This window comes from Microtus ochrogaster, chromosome 22 (genome assembly GCF_000317375.1).
Source record: "Microtus ochrogaster isolate Prairie Vole_2 chromosome 22, MicOch1.0, whole genome shotgun sequence".
In the NCBI taxonomy this organism is placed as follows: Eukaryota; Metazoa; Chordata; class Mammalia; order Rodentia; family Cricetidae; genus Microtus; species Microtus ochrogaster.
In genome coordinates, this window is record NC_022023.1 from 24517757 (window position 1) to 24524371 (window position 6615).

General features: G+C 45.5%; 1 pseudogene; it reads right to left on the reverse strand.

The window, feature by feature from the left end:
* Positions 1 to 2061: 2061 nt before the first annotated feature.
* On the reverse strand, positions 2062 to 2885 carry LOC101985158 (annotated as a pseudogene).
* Positions 2886 to 6615: the final 3730 nt, after the last annotated feature.

A 6615-nucleotide genomic window follows, 5' to 3' on the forward strand; every position in this document is an offset into this window, starting at 1 on the left:
ATTCCAGTTAAGTCAGGAATGGAGTTCTGAGCCGAGAATTTGGGTATCTGATAACTCCAAAAGAAACTCAAGAGACTCCCAGCCACATCTTTATTTGAAATGCAGATCAGGCTTCAAGTGCTGGGTGACTGGAGTCCAGACAAACATAAAACCGGAGAATGACATAAAACACAGGTGACCAGCTGCAGCAGTTCTGATTTGTAGATCCCAGTACCTGGGGTATTTGGTTTGGTGTAGTATGGTTCAAGTTTTTTTTCCCCCTTTCTCCTCATGGTTACAAGATAGCTGCAAAAAGCCTAAGTACTGGAGTACATGTTGCTCAGAAAAGACAGGAAACTAAAACTTTCCTTTGGTTTAGTTTGTTTAGGAGATCTCTTCCCAGAATCTCACTGAGTTCTTACGATGCCAGCTATTACTGTAAATTATCACTTTCCCCTCCACCCCGTCTCTGTACAAGAATGTGGCACCATTGTAACTACTGGGGTGACCATGACTCATGTGTGTCTAGAGTAAGGATGATTGGCTGATAAACAAAGAGCAACACTCAGCTGACTCCACTCTCTCTTCTCTAGGCTATCACAGTGTCTGAGAAAAATCTGATATGGGAAACAAAGGCCACATTCTAAACGCAAGGCACCTAACCTGCATGAAAACCTGCTGTTGGAGAAGAGGCCTTCCTTTAAGCGCTCCATCGGAGGACCTAACAGGTCACAAAGAGCAGCCTGAAGAAGGGTTATTAACTGAGAGCCTTTATCAATATCCTCAAAAATAATCCTCAAATATCCAGTAACTTCCAGTGGTTGCTAGTGAGACAGAGAAGTGGGAGAGAGCAGGGTCTACCCAGGAACTCCTGAGGCACCTCCAGTTTGTTTTGTTTTGTTTCCACTACTCAGAATTGCTCTGTTTATTAATGCATCCATCACAAACGCTCATAACACCAATGGATTGTGTTGACCCACGAGACAGAGGTTGTTCTGGGGCTAGTGTGGTGGCGCGCATGCATGGAGTTGTAGCAGCCCGAGGTCAGGCGAGGCTGTTATTCCTCAGATGTTGTCCATCTGATTTGATGAGCCTGGGTCTCTCACTGACCTGTGGCTTTCAGAATCGGCTGTGTGGGCCAGCTAGTAAGAGCGAGAGGTCTACCTATGTCCACCTCCCCAGCGTTGGAATCGGAAGAGAAGGCCATCACAGCCAGCTTTTACACAGCCTCTGAGGCTCCAATTTAGATCCTTGTGTTTGCACAGCTAACACTACCAACTGAGCCAGCCCTGAAGCCCCAGAGGTGTTGGTTTTTAAAGATCAAAAAAACATTTTGACTTTTGTTCCCCCTTCACACCCATTTTTAAGTCGATCTGAGGTCCTTAAAGTCTATATTAAGAAAAAAGTACAGAGTGAAAAAACTAACAGCAAATAATTGGTGGGGAAAACCAGAGTTGGCGTCATTACCATCAAGGGAAGAAACAACACAGCCTTGGAACGAGGTTATGTAGGCTTCTACGGAGTGGCCAGTGGCCAGCTGTCTCTATAGACCTAGGGGTGGAACTAGCTAGAGTTTGCACACGCAACAGTTTCCACAATAATGCATGCCATCTTCTCCTCATGAGAAACTACTGATGCGTTTCTTCCATCTTCAGCCTAAAGAAGGTACGGAAATCCCAGCAAAATGAAAACCAACGCAAACAAGATTAAACCCAAAGAGCTGATAGCTACCATCTGGTCATCTCTATAAAGGTGTGTGGCATTTGTGGATCATCATGAAGGGTTGACAGCCTCCTATACTGCACACAGGGCCCCAGGAGGCCAGCGATGATGTGATAGCCAGGCTCCTACAATAAGCTGTATTTGGCCCAACGAGAAAGAACTTGCATGCCGAGGGCCATGGGGGTGGGGATTCACTATGACTAGCTGCAGGTGTTACATTGCCTAACACAACGGGGCTTCATGAGATGAACAGCAAACTTGATGTGGGCTAAAAGTTGGAGCAGAGATCGGGTAGCCATGTCAGCAACTTGTATGGTGTGGGACCCGAGGAAGAAGGCAGCAAGAACGGGGCTGCTGAGTTCTGGGTGCTCATGTTCTTTGCAAGTCTTTCAGAGGACGGAGTAGTTCTTCTTTGAAACCAGTTTCTTACACTATCGCCCTTGGGAAATTTTTCACATCATCTCATACTGATGGGCCGTGATGAACCGGGACAGACAGCAGGAAAGCCTCATGCCAATCAGCTGGGAAAACGTGACTGCAAAGAGCACGCCGATGACGATGCCCGTGTTTCCCTCCAAGAAATCCATCATCCGATTATAGCAGCCCCTCTGGTTAACTTTAGTGGCAGCCACAGTCAGGTTGTGCAGATCCTGGGGGTCACAATCACTTTTATTCTTACAGCAGCTGCGGGGGACGCCATGATCCAGGAAGTAGGGACTGGTTTCCCAGTTGGTGTAGTTGGTCACACCACAGCAGGCCAGGGAATACTGCACCTGGTCCACCGCCTGGCTCTTCTCACCTTGGCCATTATAATTCTGCATAGCGTTGGTGTAAATCTTCAGGAAGCTGGCCTTGATCTCACGGTGAAACAGAAACCCCGAGATGCTAGCAACAAGCTCAGCCAGGAACACCAGCAACAGAAACAGAGCATACAGCTTCAGCATCCATGGGCTACCTCGGCATGCAGCAATGCATCCAAATAGGCCAAAGCTGACAATCATGGTGCCAGTGCCAATGAGCACAGAGGGAACATCTGTGGAATTCCTGGCAATAGATAAATAGATGCCCAGGGTAAGCTTTCCCCAGACTCCAATAAATAACAGGATCACCCCAGTAATCCAGAACACAAAGGAGTAGAGGAGGAGGAGGGTTTTGAAACAGATGGCCAAAAATTTGATCTCCATTCTCCCCAGTGCCACAATATTGCTCCCAGAGACAGAGAAAGTCAGTGTTTCCAAGTTGACTCTTCCTATACGATCCTTCCTGCAGGTTTGCTCAATTCCCCCAAGACTTCACTGACCTCTGCTAATCTGATTGGCAAAGAAAAGACTCCAGAGAATGAGGTTCTTGCTTTCTGTGTTTGGAGGACTGCTTTACAGTAGAGCAGCTTCCTTCCGGGAGGTGGAAACAGTAGAAGCCTAGGCCTCCCCACTCCTTCCCTATTCGCTGTATTCCTCTTCTCTATGGTTCTGAATTCCCTTCCTCCCCTGTGCTTTTCCTGCATGAGCACTGGTCACTGGCGTTTCCTCTTCATTGCTGAAATACTGCTCTCTCAAGCCCTAGCCCACCTGCCGTGCGAGGGATGACGTTGGTGTCCCCTTGCCCCAAGATAGATATTGGTGCTGGCCCTTCTCATTGTCCAGCCCCGACAGGTCACAGGTTGTCAAGCCATGGCCCTCTTGCAGCTGGCTATCTACTTACATTGTGACCCAGGGTCCTGCTCATAATGAGGAACCCTGTGCTCACTACATACAGGTGCTGGCAGAGACAAAGAAAGGGAGAGAAAAGACGAGGCTTTTGGAGGCAAGCACAAGTCTAAGCTCCATGCTCCATTTTGACTCTTACAGACTAAAGATGGTTGGAAGTTCTTGGTAACTCTTTTGTGTAGAGCCCATTCTATGCCTTTCAAGGTAGGCTGGCTTAAATGATTTGCTTGACCAATAGATCAAGACAGACATGATGATTTAGGAAGGCAAACCATAAGAGGTCTTGGGGGAGGCCACCACTTCACTGAAGAAGTCCAGCTACCCTGGGCTTCCACTTTGCCAGGAAGCAATAGGAAGGAGGAGGTCAAGCCCGGACAAGTGCAGGTTGCAAAGAGTGAACTTGGAAATCCCATCCCAGTAATCATGATTTGAAGACCATCCAAGGGATCTGAAAAATAAGATATCACAAAGCTGCTCAATGCCTGATCCACAAACTCCTGAACTGACAGAAAAGCAAGTATCATCCGCAGCTAAGCTTTGTATTAAATTTGCTGCAGTGGGTGAGTAGGCCAAGGAACACTGGGAAAATCCTCATTTGGGGGGAACATTCATTTCCTTAAATCCAAATGGACCAAGGATTGTATCTTTGTTACTGTCATTTATTTCGGATGGCCCTCAGAAAAGAGCCCAGTGTTTAGCACAGGGTAGGAAGGAACCTATAATAAAAACATATTCTAGACAGGGGTTCTGTTCCTGCTGAAGCAGGAGGAAGGGAACTTAAGAACTGATGAAGGTAGCTGATGAGGCCTCCTATGTTCTTACTAAGAATTTTAAAGCAAAAAGAGCCCCTCATGGCTGCCTCCTGGGCTGCCGAGCACAAGCCCAGGGGAGGCTCACTAGAACTTCCACTAGGTATTAAAAGCTGTTCCTGCTAAACTTGAAAGTGGGATCTGCTGTTTGACTCAGGGTCAGCGCCGACAACCGTGGAGGCATTAGAGGTAGGGAGGATAAGGAAGGACACCCACAAAAACTGGCATTGTCTATGACTTTGAATCGCACACAATTGGATTCTGTGATATAGTTCCCTTTGTTAGTTTTTCTGGAGTAGTTTTTGCAATAGTTATTCAAACACCAATCTAGGGGTTTATGTGTATGTAGGTTTTAGATGAGATGAATGCTCAAATAGATGAACAATGAATATAGTGGATTACCTTCCAAAGTTTGAGTGGGTGCTACACATTGGACAAACCTCTCCTAAGCAGGGGGAGATGGACATGAGCTTTCGCAACAACTCTTCCCTAAGTCTCCAGGCTGTATATTTTAGGCTTACCAGTCCTCCTGGATATCCAGCTCCAGGCAGGACGTACGTCACTTATGGACGAGACGTGTGAAATCATGAACAACTCTGCCTTCAAGTTCTCTCCCATGCCAATGGGTGTGTGGAGACCGCCCTTGCCTTTTTCTTGTTTAATAGGAAACTTGTGAATAACTATCACTTTGTTCTTATAATCCCATAAACCAGATGCAACAGGGAATGAGCAGAGCTTGGTGGAGAGGCGAAAAGAATAGCACTGGCTTCTTGAAGAAATTCAGCATTCCGAGAGACTCCTGCTACAAGGAAATAGTTGTAAAGGTACTGGAGGGGAAATGGTGTCTTATTAACAGTCTATGCACAATAACTTATAAGCTAAGTACAAACAAAAAGTCCAATATTAGAAAATAGTAATCAAACATTATTGTCATGTTGGGGGAACAGGCTAGTTTTATTTTTTTTTTTTTGAGACAGTCTTTTTGTAGCCCAAGCTAGCCTCAACCTTGTAAACTTCCTCCTCAGTCTTCCCAATGGTGAAATCCTAAGCATGCATTCCCATGCCTGGCTAACATGTTCCCTTTCAATTTATCACCTGAAAAAGAAACCGATATGTCCTCTGATGATTATAATATAACCAGCTTTCTTCTCCAGGTCCTAGTTTACCTCACCTAGGCATTGTTTGCCTACATGAGACATTTTGTTGGTCATTCATTTCTTAGCCCACAGATATAAGACACATTATGGCTCTCTGCTATAGGAGTGCTGAAAGATCGCAGGAAGAGGTTCTACCTTATTAGCATTCACTGTTGCCAACAATCTCATGTTCCTTACCTGTCTGGTATTAAAAGTTGTCGTAAGTCCGTCAGCCCGTTTGCGTCACGTTTTAGTCACTTCCTATAGCTCATTCTTATCATTTCACAAAATTTCTAATAGTAATAAACTCCCTTGCTGACACAGACCTGTTTATTAAAGGCAGTGCCCACTGAAGTTCTAGGCCCTCAGATCTGGATAGAAGGAAGGATCCAACCAAGGAAGGATGCTCTAGACTTACATTGCAGGACCCCAACCAGTCATGGATGAGTCCACTAGGGGGCGTGCAACCATTTGCCAGTTATTGCCAGTGACCTTGCTGTTCTGACATACAAGCTCATCCCCTTGATGTGCCCTTGAAGAAAAACTTCAAGGGAACTGGAGTACATGCATCCAGTTGGCACTCACTGCCTATGTTTCTACTTTCTGAGCCCTCTTTCTAATTAAACAACTTTCAACCAAAAATAAAGATCAGAACTCATCAAGAAAGTTTTGTTGACTTTAGATCATCTTGTCCCCTACAACTTTTGCCTTCACAATATCTTTAAAATGCATGTACCCTTCAGTAATCTACTGTTTCCCATTCCAGAACAATGTCCTTCCCCACGGTGACAGTCATACCTCCCGACCTTATCTACCTCTCTGCTCCAGTGACCCTTTAGCCCTTACCTACTCCATCTATTTCTGTAGCTTTTAAATCTTGACATTTCACTGGTTTAATCTTTATAAATTTGTCTCATTGATAATGGCAAGACTTTAAGCCCCCCCCCTTGTCTCGCTTAAAACTTCACATTGAATTGGCCCCCACATTCTCCATACTCAACCTTTGCATTACACATGCAGGGGTTTATAGTTAGACGTCCTCTATTGAGCCCTTGTTTTCTCTATTGATGCTTTTCCGGAATCCCACTTGTTATTATCTAGAATAACCACAGGAACAAGCTAGTCTTCCACACTACTGCTTTCCTAAGCTTTGCCTGTCTCTGAGTGGCCATGGAGGTTCATGCAATGCTGACCCTTTCTTTGATCTTTTCTTGCTAAACCTGGGGGAGGATTCAGCTCCAAATGTTCAGTTCCAATATGCTG